Raw genomic sequence first — 16,115 nt, forward strand, 5'->3', positions numbered from 1 at the left:
TCTTTGCAGCATAAGATATGTGTCCTTCCTGATGAAGTGTTGATATTTTCAATAACCTATTCCATAATAGGATGGAACATGGTCATACTTCATTCTGCCGCCTCAGGTGTGCAGCCAAGGTAACTTATTTTTCAAAGTAGAAATGTCTCCACCTCTAGATATGTTTGAATTTCAAGTTTGTGTCTCTGGCGGCAAGCTTCCGAAAAGAGCACCAAACATTTATCTGTGCTCAATATGTTTTAGTTGCCCCGCTGTACTTTCTAAAAGATGTGGAGTTCGTTGTTATCTCTTCTGCTGTGATACCAGATGAGGCGTAATGAATCTCGAGAACAATAGACTGTCATCCGCAAACGTCAGACTTGAAATACCCGGACTTCCCCGAGCTACCTTGATCGGCGTGATGATACCCTCCGCTTCCTTTTTCTGCAAGATACGACTTAGTCCCTCAGCTATGAACAGGAACAAATAGGGGCTCGGTGGGTTGCCCTGCCTCAACCCTCGCGACGGCTCAAAACTATCCAGGGTTTCTCCGTTGAACTTGACCGAGTACCTCACAGATTTTACACACACCATCACCCAAGTTATCCATTTTTTGCTGAATCCAATAGGAGCCCGGCCAAATTTCCTCAAAAACAGAATCTGGGTACTCTGAATTATCGAAAAAAAATCTGGGCATTATAAGAAAAACGCATCTTGGATTAGTTACCATTTGGAGCTCAGTTTTTCGAAAGAGAACAAAATATGTAGCTCGTGTCTCTCCAAACATTACCTCCAGTAGCATCTTTTACGAAATCATATTGCTTTTTTTTGAAACAAGGCAAAAGATTTTCCATTTTCATTAATTAAGAAGAGGTTTCGGGTTACAGACAGGTGGACCATACGGCAAAGGCGGCTCAAAGAGACACCAATCATACTACACTCACTTTTGCGGAAGTTCACGTTATGCAAATGTTTGGCGCTCGCAATGGCCCAAATGGACACTTCTATTTTGAAATGCACTCACATGATTGAGTCGCGAGACAGCGGTGTTGACCGTGCCATCGGGGCCGGTTCTATGCCTATCCACGAAGCCGCAAGGCCACTTGATCCCTTTCCTCTCCAAAGATATCTCCATGTAGCGACCAAGACAGGCTAGAAGGCAGCACGAAGAATGCTTCTTCGTGGGGATTGTAGCGTATGTTAGCTGAGCCTGGAAATGGCCGCTAATACCCACTTAAGATTGCATAGACGACGAGTTAGGAACTGGACACGCCAAGGAGTCGTGAGGTATACTTTTTATGATCCCAGAACCCAACGGGAAAGCAGCGCTCACATTCCAAACATACTCAGTAGGCGACGAAGCTCACTATGAAGAGGAGGTGAGATCACTGACAAGATTCTTTGTACCTGATTAAACGAGTGGACACTCCGCGAATCGCAATTAGGACCATCACTCTGAGACTTGGACCTCGCCGTGATCGGACATCCAAATTGGCTCGCTATTTGAGACCGATGCCACCAAAGAGAGATTTACACTTAGGGGGTGCAACCGCTTTTCAGTCACCATGGCATGCACATGCTGGTGTGAAAAGCGAGTAAGGCCAGCAAACTCCGCAATATAACCGTCAACCTAGCTGAGTACTGGCCATACGTTGGTTAACTTTCCAAAGATTGTATCCTGGACATCGGTCAGTTGATCCTATCATAGACACGCACATGTACCGGACAAAGGCAGGGAGCTCACAGGAACTATTAACTCAGAATGATGACATTTCCAGAAAGCTTCTCCCCATAATGCAAGAATTGTTGGAGGTGTCAAGCCCGTCGAGGCCGTTATGGTAGTCATTTGGTTTATGCCAGTGCCCATCCCTCAAGGCTCCGAGCATGCGCACTACATGATCGCACCTTTTACATAGAAGTGAATTACAATCAAATCCTCTTTATTGAGAGCAAATGCTCTTTTATGCGCATGGAACCGGTCCCTACGCCAACGACTTCACATACAAGTGAAACGCTACACACTGTCACGATAGTCACGGAAGGCAACCAACTGCCACTTACCACATGACCAATAAGACAGCTTAGGTTCACAGTTTGACCGTCACAAGCAAGAACCCACGTAGTTCCATCTAACGGTCACAAAGTCAACAACATCGAAATGAACCGGGCCAGGGCAACGGCTTGTCCATACTGGGCTTGGACCTCCTACTACCTCACCTCGACGCAGGTCCCATACGCATCGTGTGGGGTCGTCCGCCACGTTCGTAGCCAAAGCATCGCAACGGAGGGCAGCGGCAAATCTACCAAGGGTTGTGAGCAAAATGCCAAAGGCCAGTGCCATAATTCTTCTGGCCTGCACCAGCGGAGCTACCTCAGTTATATTCTTTTGCACATGTCCACTCCGTCTAGCTCGGCATTGTCGTTCCGGTCTGGCGCTCCAAAAGCTAGGCGCCACTCCGGCCCGAGTCACACCTATTCGGATTCGCGCACACTGATGAACGGTCCACCGTGAGAAGGTCAGGGGCGGAGAAAGTGAAATAGAATGAGCCACTTACGCAGGCCCAGAGTAAAGGCACCGTAGCCTTGACCAGAGGTATGTCATACTGGCAATCCCCGATATAGCCACATGCTTGTGTTGAAATATGCCCTAGAGGACAATAACTCAAAGGATAGAGTTTATACTGTACTTCCTGTTCATAAGCTCAGTGCAGATTCGTAATACTAATTGATCCTTTTATTCCATTGCTATACTGTATCGAATAAGGATGTTATCTTGGGCTGGTGTAAAAATCGTAAGTACATGGATGTGTGCCATAAACATAAGACACCTGCCCCACATGTTGAGGATAAGACTTGGATGAGTTGAACGAGCATCGTATGAATGCCAACAGATAAGTGCACTCTATCGGAGGCTTTAACGCTAACGACTATGGCAGCATCTATCTGGGAAGATGTCATTGAAATAACAAGATCACAGAAACCAATCATCCTTAGGGAGATCGAAATGTGATCAGGACAAAAGGACGCAGGGTCTTGAAATACAATAGACAGCAATAGAAAATGCGTTATGTGTTTGGTCATATGTTATCAAAACCTCTTGCTAGAGTTTTTCCAATATCAAGTATCTTTTCCTTAGACCATGAGATCGTGTAACTCCAGGATACCCTAGGAGTGCTTTGGGTGTACCAAACGTCACAACGTAACTGGGTGACTATAAAGGTATACTACGGGTATCTCCGAAAGTGTCTGTTGGGTTGACACGGATCAAGACTGGGATTTGTCACTTCGTATGACGGAGAGGTATCTTTGGGCCCACTCGGTAATGCATCATCATAATGAGCTCAAAGTGACCAAGTGTCTGGTCACGGGATCATGCATTACGGTACGAGTAAAGTGACTTGCCGGTAACGAGATTGAACGAGGTATTGGGATACCGACGATCAAATCTCGGGCAAGTAACGTACCGATTGACAAAGGGAATTGAATACGGGGTTGCTTGAATCCTCGACATCGTGGTTCATCCGATGAGATCATCGAGGAGTATGTGGGAGCCAACATGGGTATCCAGATCCCGCTGTTGGTTATTGACCGGAGAGCCATCTCGGTCATGTCTACATGTCTCCCGAACCCATAGGGTCTACACACTTAAGGTTCATTGACGCTAGGGTTATAGAGATATGAATATGCAGTAACCCGAAAGTTGGTCGGAGTCCCGGATGAGATCCCGGACGTCACGAGGAGTTCCGGAATGGTCCTGAGGTGAAGAATTATATATAGGAAGTGCAGTTTCGGCCATCGGAGAGTTTCGGGGGTCACCGGTATTGTACCGGGACCACCGGAAGGGTCCCGGGGGTCCACCGGGTGGGGCCACCCATCCCGGAGGGCCCCATGGGCTAAAGTGGGGAGGGGAACCAGCCCATAGTGGGCTGGTGCACCCCCCTTGGCCCACCCCATGCGCCTAGGGTTGGGAACCCTAGGGTGGGGGGGGGCGCCCCACTGGCTTGGGGGGCACTCCACCCCTTGGCCGCCGCCCCCCTAGGAGATCCCATCTCCTAGGGCCGGCGCACCCCCTAGGGGGCCTATATAAAGGGGGGGAGGGAGGGGCAGCCGCACCCTTGAGTCTTGGCGCCTCCCTCTCCCCTGCTACACCTCTCCCTCTGCAGTAGAACGGCGAAGCCCTGCTGCGGTGACCCCTGCATCCACCACCACGCCGTCGTGCTGCTGGATCTTCATCAACCTCTCCTCCCCCTTGCTGGATCAAGAAGGAGGAGACGTCACGCTGACCGTACGTGTGTTGAACGCGAGGTGCCGTCCGTTCGGCGCTAGGATCTCCGGTGATTTGGATCACGTCGAGTACGACTTCCTCATCCCCGTTCTTTGAACGCTTCCGCGCGTGATCTACAAAGGTATGTAGATGCAATCCGATCACTCGTTGCTAGATGAACTCATAGATGGATCTTGGTGAAACCGTAGGAAAATTTTTTGTTTTCTGCAACGTTCCCCAACAGTGGCATCATGAGCTAGGTCTATGCGTAGTTCTCTTTGCATGAGTAGAACACAATTTGTTGTGGGCGTAGATGTTGTCAACTTTCTTGCCGCTACTAGTCTTATTTTTCTTCAGCTATTGTGGGATGAAGCGGCCCGGACCAACCTTACACGTACGCTTACGTGAGACCGGTTCCACCGACTAACATGCACTAGTTGCATAAGGTGGCTGGCGGGTGTCTGTCTCTCCCACTTTAGTTGGAGCGGATTCGATGAAAAGGGTCCTTATGAAGGGTAAATAGAAGTTGACAAATCACGTTGTGGCTTTCACGTAGGTAAGAAAACGTTCTTGCTAGAACCCTATTGCAGCCACGTAAAACTTGCAACAACAATTAGAGGACGTCTAACTTGTTTTTGCAGCAAGTGTTTTGTGATGTGATATGGCCAAAGTTGTGATGAATGATGAATGATATATATGTGATGTATGAGATGTTCATGCTATTGTAATAGGAATCACGACTTGCATGTCGATGAGTATGACAACCGGCAGGAGCCATAGGAGTTGTCTTTATTTTTTGTATGACCTGCGTGTCATTGAGAAACGCCATGTAAATTACTTTACTTTATTGCTAAACGTGTTAGCCATAGTAGTAGAAGTAATAGTTGGCGAGCAACTTCATGGAGACACGATGATGGAGATCATGATGATGGAGATCATGGTGTCATGCCGGTGACAAGATGATCATGGAGCCCCAAGATGGAGATCAAAGGAGCTATGTGATATTGGCCATATCATGTCACTATTATTATTTGATTGCATGTGATGTTTATCATGTTTTTGCATCTTGTTTACTTAGAACGACGGTAGTAAATAAGATGATCCCTCATAATAATTTCAAGAAAGTGTTCCCCCTAACTGTGCACCGTTGCGACAGTTCGTTGTTTCGAAGCACCACGTGATGATCGGGTGTGATAGATTCCAACGTTCACATACAACGGGTGTAAGACAGATTTACACATGCAAACACTTAGGTTGACTTGACGAGCCTAGCATGTACAGACATGGCCTCGGAACACAGAAGACCGAAAGGTCGAGCATGAGTCGTATAGAAGATACGATCAACATGAAGATGTTCACCGATGTTGACTAGTCCGTCTCACGTGATGATCGGACACGGCCTAGTTAACTCGGATCATGTTATACTTAGATGACTGGAGGGATGTCTATCTGAGTGGGAGTTCATTGAATAATTTGATTTAGATGAACTTAATTATCATGAACTTAGTCTAAAATCTTTACAACATGTATTGTAGATCAAATGGCCAACGTTGTCCTCAACTTCAACGCGTTCCTAGAGAAAACCAAGCTGAAAGACGATGGCAGCAACTATACGGACTGGGTCCGGAACCTGAGGATCATCCTCATAGCTGCCAAGAAAGATTATGTCCTACAAGCACCGCTAGGTGAAGCACCTGCTCTCCCTGCAGAACAAGACGTTATGAACGCTTGGCAGACACGTACCGATGATTACTCCCTCGTTCAGTGCGGCATGCTTTACAGCTTAGAGCCGGGGCTCCAAAAGCGTTTTGAGAGACACGGAGCATATGAGATGTTCGAAGAGCTGAAAATGGTTTTTCAAGCTCATGCCCGGGTCGAGAGATATGAAGTCTCCGACAAGTTCTTCAGCTGTAAGATGGAGGAAAACAGTTCTGTCAGTGAGCACATACTCACTATGTCTGGGTTACATAACCGCTTGACTCAGCTGGGAGTTAATCTCCCGGATGACGCGGTCATTGACAGAATCCTTCAGTCGCTTCCACCGAGCTACAAGAGCTTTGTGATGAACTTCAATATGCAGGGGATGGAAAAGACCATTCCTGAAGTATTTGCAATGCTGAAATCAGCAGAGGTAGAAGTCAAAAAGGAACATCAAGTGTTGATGGTGAATAAAACCACTAAGTTCAAGAAAGGCAAGGGTAAGAAACTTCAAGAAGGACGGCAAGGGAGTTGCCGCGCCCGGCAAGCAAGCTGCCGGGAAGAAGCCAAAGAATGGACCCAAGCCCGAGACTGAGTGCTTTTATTGCAAGGAAAGTGGTCACTGGAAGCGGAACTGCCCCAAATACTTAGCGGACAAGAAGGCCGGCAAAACGAAAGGTATATGTGATATACATGTAATTGATGTGTACCTTACCAGTACTCGTAGTAGCTCCTGGGTATTTGATACCGGTGCAGTTGCTCACATTTGTAACTCAAAGCAGGAGCTGCGGAATAAGCGGAGACTGGCGAAGGACGAGGTGACGATGCGCGTCGGGAATGGTTCCAAGGTCGATGTGATCGCCGTCGGCACGCTACCTCTACATTTACCTACGGGATTAGTTTTGAACCTCAATAATTGTTATTTAGTGCCAAGTTTGAGCATGAACATTGTATCAGGATCTCGTTTAATACGAGATGGCTACTCATTTAAATCCGAGAATAATGGTTGTTCTATTTATATGAGAGATATGTTTTATGGTCATGCTCCGATGGTGAATGGTTTATTCTTAATGAATCTCGAGCGTAATGCTACACATATTCATAGTGTGAGTACCAAAAGATGTAAGGTTGATAATGATAGTCCCACATACTTGTGGCACTGCCGCCTTGGTCACATAGGTGTCAAACGCATGAAGAAGCTCCATGCAGATGGACTTTTAGAGTCTCTTGATTATGAATCATTTGACACAGTGCGAACCATGCCTCATGGGTAAAATGACCAAGACTCCGTTCTCAGGAACAATGGAGCGAGCAACCAACTTATTGGAAATCATACATACTGATGTGTGCGGTCCAATGAGTGTTGAGGCTCGCGGTGGTTATCGTTATGTTCTCACCCTCACTGATGACTTGAGTAGATATGGGTATGTCTACTTAATGAAACACAAGTCTGAGACCTTTGAAAGGTTCAAGGAATTTCAGAGTGAGGTTGAGAATCAACGTGACAGGAAAATCAAGTTCCTGCGATCAGATCGTGGAGGAGAATACTTGAGTCACGAATTTGGCACACACTTAAGAAAATGTGGAATAGTTTCACAACTCACGCCGCCTGGAACACCTCAGCGTAATGGTGTGTCCGAACGTCGTAATCGCACTCTATTAGATATGGTGCGATCTATGATGTCTCTTACCGATTTACCGCTATCTTTTTGGGGCTATGCTTTAGAGACTGCCGCATTCACTTTAAATAGGGCTCCGTCGAAATCCGTTGAGACGACACCGTATGAATTATGGTTTGGGAAGAAACCTAAGCTGTCGTTTCTAAAAGTTTGGGGATGCGATGCTTATGTCAAGAAACTTCAACCTGAAAAGCTCGAACCCAAGTCGGAAAAATGCGTCTTCATAGGATACCCTAAAGAAACTATTGGGTATACCTTCTACCTCAGATCCGAAGGCAAGATCTTTGTTGCCAAGAATGGATCCTTTCTAGAGAAGGAGTTTCTCTCGAAAGAAGTAAGTGGGAGGAAAGTAGAACTTGATGAAGTATTACCTCTTGAACCAGAAAGTGGCGCAACTCAGGAAAATGTTCCTGTGGTGCCTGCACCAATTAGAGAGGAAGTTAATGATGATGATCAAGATACTTCTGATCAAGCTCCTACTGAAATTCGAAGGTCCACAAGGACACGTTCCGCACCAGAGTGGTACGGCAACCCTGTCTTGGAAATCATGTTGTTAGACAACGGTGAACCTTCGAACTATGAAGAAGCGATGGCGGGCCCGGATTCCGACAAATGGCTGGAAGCCATGAAATCCGAGATAGGATCCATGTATGAAAATGAAGTATGGACTTTGACTGACTTGCCCGTTGAGCGGCGAGCCATAGAAAATAAATGGATCTTTAAGAAGAAGACAGACGCGGATGGTAATGTGACCATCTATAAAGCTCGGCTTGTCGCTAAGGGTTATCGACAAGTTCAAGGGGTTGACTACGATGAGACTTTCTCACCGTAGCGAAGCTGAAGTCCGTCCTGAATCATGTTAGCAATTGCCGCATTCTATGATTATGAGATATGGCAAATGGACGTCAAAACGGCATTCCTTAATGGTTTCCTTAAGGAAGAATTGTATATGATGCAGCCGGAAGGTTTTGTCGATCCTAAGAATGCTGACAAGGTGTGCAAGCTCCAACGCTCGATTTATGGGCTGGTGCAAGCATCTCGGAGTTGGAACATTCGCTTTGATGAGATGATCAAAGCGTTTGGGTTTACGCAGACTTATGGAGAAGCCTGCGTTTACAAGAAAGTGAGTGGGAGCTCTGTAGCATTTCTCATATTATATGTAGATGACATACTTTTGATGGGAAATGATATAGAACTCTTGGACAGCATAAAGGCCTACTTGAATAAGAGTTTTTCAATGAAGGACCTTGGAGAAGCTGCTTATATATTAGGCATCAAGATCTATAGAGATAGATCAAGACGCCTCATAGGTCTTTCACAAAGCACATACCTTGATAAGATATTGAAGAAGTTCAATATGGATCAGTCTAAGAAGGGGTTCTTGCCTGTGTTGCAAGGTGTGAAATTGAGCTCAGCTCAATGTCCGACCACGGCAGAAGATATAGAAGAGATGAGTGTCATCCCCTATGCCTCAGCCATAGGTTCTATTATGTATGCCATGCTGTGTACCAGACCTGATGTAAACCTTGCCGTAAGTTTGGTAGGTAGGTACCAAAGTAATCCCGGCAAGGAACACTGGACAGCGGTCAAGAATATCCTGAAGTACCTGAAAAGGACTAAGGAAATGTTTCTCGTTTATGGAGGTGACGAAGAGCTCGTCGTAAAGGGTTACGTCGACGCTAGCTTCGACACAGATCTGGATGACTCTAAGTCACAAACCAGATACGTGTATATTTTGAATGGTGGGGCAGTAAGCTGGTGCAGTTGCAAGCAGAGCGTCGTGGCGGGATCTACATGTGAAGCGGAGTACATGGCAGCCTCGGAGGCAGCGCATGAAGCAATTTGGGTGAAGGAGTTCATCACCGACCTAGGAGTCATACCCAATGCGTCGGGGCCGATCAAACTCTTCTGTGACAACACTGGAGCTATTGCACTTGCCAAGGAGCCCAGGTTTCACAAGAAGACAGGCACATCAAGCGTCGCTTCAACTCCATTCGTGAAAATGTTCAAGATGGAGACATAGATATTTGTAAAGTACATACGGACCTGAATGTAGCAGATCCGTTGACTAAACCTCTCCCTAGAGCAAAACATGATCAACACCAGAATTCCATGGGTGTTCGATTCATCACAATGTAACTAGATTATTGACTCTAGTGCAAGTGGGAGACTGTTGGAAATATGCCCTAGAGGCAATAATAAAAGGATTATTATTGTATTTCCTTGTTCATGATAATTGTCTTTATTCATGCTATAATTGTGTTATCCGGAAATCGTAATACATGTGTGAATACATAGACACCAACATGTCCCTAGTAAGCCTCTAGTTGACTAGCTCGTTGATCAACAGATAGTCATGGTTTCCTGACTATGGACATTGGATGTCATTGATAACGAGATCACATCATTAGGAGAATGATGTGATGGACAAGACCCAATCCTAAACATAGCACAAGATCGTATAGTTCGTTTGCTAGAGTTTTCCAATGTCAAGTATCTTTTCCTTAGACCATGAGATCGTGTAACTCCCGGATGCCGTAGGAGTGCTTTGGGTGTACCAAACGTCACAACGTAACTGGGTGACTATAAAGGTATACTACGGGTATCTCCGAAAGTGTCTGTTGGGTTGACACGGATCAAGACTGGGATTTGTCACTCCGTATAACGGAGAGGTATCTCTGGGCCCACTCGGTAATGCATCATCATAATGAGCTCAAAGTGACCAAGTGTCTGGTCACGGGATCATGCATTACGGTACGAGTAAAGTGACTTGCCGGTAACGAGATTGAACGAGGTATTGGGATACCGACGATCGAATCTCGGGCAAGTAACGTACCGATTGACAAAGGGAATTGTATACGGGGTTGCTTGAATCCTCGACATCGTGGTTCATCCGATGAGATCATCGAGGAGCATGTGGGAGCCAACATGGGTATCCAGATCCCGCTGTTGGTTATTGACCGGAGAGCCATCTTGGTCATGTCTACATGCCTCCCGAACCCGTAGGGTCTACACACTTAAGGTTCGGTGACGCTAGGGTTGTAGAGATATAATATGCAGTAACCCGAAATTTGTTCAGAGTCCCGGATGAGATCCCGGACGTCACGAGGAGTTCCGGAATGGTCCGGAGGTGAAGAATTATATATAGGAAGTGCAGTTTCGGCCATCGGGAGAGTTTCGGGGGTCACCGGTATTGTACCGGGACCACTGGAAGGGTCCCGGGGGTCCACCGGGTGGGGCCACCCATCCCGGAGGGCCCCATGGGCTAAAGTGGGGAGGGGAACCAGCCCATAGTGGGCTGGTGCGCCCCCCTTGGCCCACCCCATGCGCCTAGGGTTGGGAACCCTAGGGTGGGGGGGCGCCCCACCTGGCTTGGGGGGCACTCCACCCCTTGGCCGCCGCCCTCCTAGGAGATCCCATCTCCTAGGGCCGGCGCACCCCCTAGGGGGCCTATATAAATGGGGGGAGGGAGGGGCAGCCGCACCCTTGAGTCTTGGCGCCTCCCTCTCCCCTGCTACACCTCTCCCTCACGCAGTAGAACAGCGAAGCCCTGCTGCGGTGACCCCTGCATCCACCACCACGCCGTCGTGCTGCTGGATCTTCATCAACCTCTCCTCCCCCTTGCTGGATCAAGAAGGAGGAGACGTCACGCTGACCGTACGTGTGTTGAACGCGGAGGTGCCGTCCGTTCGGCGCTAGGATCTCCGGTGATTTGGATCACGTCGAGTACGACTTCCTCATCCCCGTTCTTTGAACGCTTCCGCGCGTGATCTACAAAGGTATGTAGATGCAATCCGATCACTCGTTGCTAGATGAACTCATAGATGGATCTTGGTGAAACCGTAGGAAATTTTTTGTTTTCTGCAACGTTCCCCAACAGCTTGACTTTCCAAGGCGCCAATTTGCCTGCAACCTTGTCTTCCAGCATTTGGAGATGTATCCTCCTTAATCTTTTGATTGCGAGTGGGAGGCCAAGGTAGCGAATGGGGAAGGAGGAGCGGCATGCCGGGAAGGATTGGAGAATGTCATCTAGGTCCACGTTGGCACATCTGATAGGGGCTACAATACTCTTTGTGCAGTTTGTGGAGAGGCCGGTGGATTCACCGAAGGAAGTAAGCATGGCTGCAAGGAATTGTACGTCCTCCTTGATGGGGGCATAGAAAACTGCGGCATCATCGGCATAAAGAGAGGCACGAATCCCCATGTGCCTCCCAGGGAGGGGATGAAGCTTGCCTTGGGTGGTGGCTTTGTTGAGGATATGGTGTAGTGAGTCGATGGCAAGCACAAATAGCAATGGTGATAGCGGGTCCCCCTGCCTAAGTCCATGTCCATGCTTGATTGGGTTACCTGCAATACCGTTGAGCAAAACTCTTGAGGACGCCGAGGATAGTAGTGCCGAGATCCAGTTCCGGAAGCGGGCAGGAAAGCCATGGTGATTCAACATCTCCAATAGGTAATCCCATCTAACAGAGTCAAATACTTTCTTGATGTCAAGCTTGAAGAGGAGCATAGGCTTTTTTGTGCGGTGAAATCTTCTGGCTAGATTCCGCACATACATGAAATTGTCGTGAATGCTCCTCTTTTTGATGAAAGTACTTTGCGCAATTTAAACAATATCATTCATGTGGGGAGCCAATCTAGTGGCATGTATGTTTACATTGCTTTTTCTGATAAGGAATTTTATGACAACTTTTACACACAAAAAAAAAACTGCACCCATTTTTGGTACAAATACAATGAACATGACATGTGAGCGACTACCAGAGTGTCGACTAAACATCTCCTTCTTCTCCACCTGGACTTCTTTTCCGTCGACAAAACAGCTGATTTCTGCCGCCACAAGAACACCGGACCACGATCCGTTGGGGTGTATATACATACATACATACAAACAAACAATACAAAAACATACAGAACCACTGAAGAAAGACAAGATCCAGGACAAGATTCAGAGCAAGATAGCAGAGCTACCTAAGACCCGACGACCAGCTGACTTTACCCCGTCCTCACAGCTGACTCTCGTGTCTGTCTCCGTCCGGAATTGAACCCTTCTCCTCACGCCGGGCGTTACCAACAACAACTGAAACCCATTCTCGCCTAACACCAACAGTTCGAACAAGAACGGAGCACCTTGTTCGGCCAAGCCCCGTCTCATCTTGTCCTTTACCAGTTTTGAGTTCAGCAAACTCCATTCTCCCAGGTCATTGCAAAACAAGAACCCAAGCAGCCAACCAGAAGGCAACACCTATGGCAAAAACTGGACAATCCAAGGAAACTAAACCGTCCGCGATACCCGCACGTCGACGTGCCACGCTTTACATCGACAAGGCCTGACGGACGTGTCCGGTGTCCTCCTCTGCTCTGTGCCAAACTCGTGGCATTATTCCTCTGTCTAGTGCCAATGGGGAGGCACGGACACCTCACCGGAGACACGGCAACAGGGTCGCAATGTATAATAAGAAAAAGCAAAAGAAATACTACACTTGTCGAAACTCTGTAGTACTCCTTGTCCGCTCTCGTCGCCAGCAGCGGAATCTTCAAGGCATCACGGTATCACCGGCAAGCTAACAGGATGTTCTGATTAACCCAACAATTTTAGCAGTATATTTGTGTCATCTTAAGTACTAACGCCATGTCATTATAGGTCAATACTACGAAACCGTGACATGATCCAGTACGTGGCCTGACCTGTGCAGCCAAAGTCACATTTCCGTCGGTGGTGGGGAGAAAATATTGATGCGGAACTCGTCAATCCGCAAAAGCCTGTTCTTCTGGGATGTCAACCAACCAGAAAATATTGCCATAGGTCTTTGCACGTTGTCTTGTTCCTCGATGAACAATATCCTTCCTACAGTAGACTTGCGACAACAAATTGTTTTTCACAAAAGTCCTGCGAAATTCAATTGATCTGACCTTCCACTAAACTATATACACGACTTATAGTATATCTATGCGTTTGACCTTTCGGTACGCTGTACATGCAATCTCCGGTCAAAGCATGTTTGATTCGACCATACTCTACGGATTGGAAATGGATTCAACCACTTCCATCATTTCACTTCGTTCCTTGAATTCCAAACAAAAATGTCACCGTTAATAAAAGCCTCCGCCTGAAGATCGTGCCACATCCCGAAAATCCCAGACTAATATGCTATGGCCCATCATCATGATTAAAGTGTTCCAATTTACAAACAGACCAATGGAAAAAGACTCCGCGGGACAAGCTACTTTGGTCATGCAAATTCCGACGTCCGGCAGCTAGACCCTACTGCTCACTAGCAAGTCACCAGAAGTCCAAAATTACCACCATGATTCTATGGAGAAGAACGGGAGAGCCTTTCCCCCGACAAGCAAGGCCACGCATATGAACGTACTACACGTTACCCCTTTCGCGCGCGGGAACGAACGGTACTTCCACACGGCAGGTTACCATAACGTAGGGAGGATCACACTGAAAGGCATCGCACCACCGCCCCCGCACTGTTGACAATAATTTCATCCGAGTCAGAGACACCGACCCAAGTCGCAGTTTCGGCATGTTCTACACTTATTTTTCGGCGGGGCGTCACTTTCTCTCCGGACTGAATCGTCGGCGTAGATCGTGGCGCAGCCGATCGTAGCACAATCTGAACCATCTCCATGTCGTGAATTCGCCTAGCTAGCTACGTAGCAGCACCCTTTTGCCTAGGCCACTTGCTGCGTCTCACTGCATGTGGCATGTTGCATTCGCTGCTTGCTGCTGAGTGGAAGCAAAACAAGGTCGCAGTCTCGCGGTGGAGGTCGCGCATTAGCGGTGAAGGTGAAGCAGATGGCGCTTTACAACTCAAAAAGGCGGGGCTGGATCGGCACGCCTCATCGGCCGGTCTCCATTGCTGCCGCCGGCCTGCACCAACCGGGCAAGACTAAGGCGCGAGTGCGAGATGATTGGGAGGGAGGCCGGTCGGGGGCGCGCACCAGGAACAGGGAGGACAGTGCGGCGAAATCGGGGGCCTCCTCCTTCCCGACGTCTCTCCGGCAACTGACGTGGACTGCCTCCAATCCGATCCATTCCCTTCCTTCCATGGCCGTCTTCTCTCTGTGTGTGTATGCGCCGTTAGGTACTAGGACTGCTACCACTACGAGGTGCATGCCGGCCAACTTACTGTTGCACTGCAAGCTTGCGATCGATGCGTAAGAGCATCTACACCCGTCATGATCAAATCTCGCCCCTCAAACGTCCACGGACACGTCGTGTTCGCATATAGTGACCAGTTACGTCTCAAAAAATGCATTCTACATCCGGATACCTCAAACTAGATACCTCAAATTCATATTATTACATGCAACGCAACGATGTTTGAGCGGAGCTTGGTCCGGTTCCGCTCCGCTCATCCGGCTCCGTCGTGACCATATCCGGTGGCCGGCTGCGCCCCTTAGAGTGTTGGTCCGGTCACCGGCAAGGTAGAATAGGGCATGGGACACGAGTTGGCCACAGGACTCAAGGCGCCGTCGTTTCTCATGCCCTACTCTTTCTCGTCGGAGTCCGGAACCCGTTTGTATGCCTGTGGATGTCAGGTAAATCTGGGACGAGTCGGCGACATCCACCATGACGCGGTTGCGGCGTCCGGACTGGTGCACCGTACGGGGCACCGAGAATGCGACTCCGCCTCGCCGACGTCCACCGTTGCGAGCGTTACCGTCGCGTCCCGCCCCCGTTGCCACGCACGGCGAGCACGACACGCCATGTTTGCGTCGGATGACGCCCACAGTGCGTCCATGGCCTCGGCGCGCCAACGGAGGGGTTGCATGTCCACTACCGCGTTCGAACGCCGGATGGACCGCATCGCCTCCGGTGAGGCAGCGACGGCTGCCCTAGTGCCGGATCCATGCGTCATTTGGGCGGATGCAATGAATTCCTGATGGAAGAAGTCCGAGCGCTGCCATGCACGGGCCTCCTCTAGGAAGCGGCGGAGTGCAAGCCGGACGGCCATCTCCTCTTCGTGGCCGCGTGGGATGAGTCGTTGGATCTGGAGGTAAAGGACTCGGATACACTGCTCGCCATGTCGGAGATTGCCGGACTGCACTGGGGACGAGTTTGGGTGACAGAGGGAAGTGCGGTGAAATGGCTAGGATTTGGTCCGGCAAGCGGAGAGGAATATATGTTGGTCAGGTGGGCCATCGTAGACCGGGTCTGACATAACGCGCATGTCCGAGCGTTCTATATTTGGGCTAGATATAAGAGGTGCGGATCAGCCCAGGCGTTTGAGCCATCCGTCTAGGTCAAAATTTTGTGACCGGACACTGACCTGGCAGCCCGCCCGGACGTATAATACGGGTTTGAGACGCCCGGCTTTTAGATGCTCTAACATGCCAAATTGGAATCGCCGTCGCCGACCAGATCCAGCTAGTATTGACCTTCGAAAGGGCTTCGACACTCGATTGTTCTTGGCCGCTTGCCTAGACTCCAACTCAATCCGGCCCCCTTTTGTTTAGCACACAAAGTTTATTCCTGGAAT

The sequence above is a fragment of the Triticum urartu genome, chromosome 4 (genome assembly GCF_003073215.2).
Source record: "Triticum urartu cultivar G1812 chromosome 4, Tu2.1, whole genome shotgun sequence".
NCBI classification, from domain to species: Eukaryota; Viridiplantae; Streptophyta; class Magnoliopsida; order Poales; family Poaceae; genus Triticum; species Triticum urartu.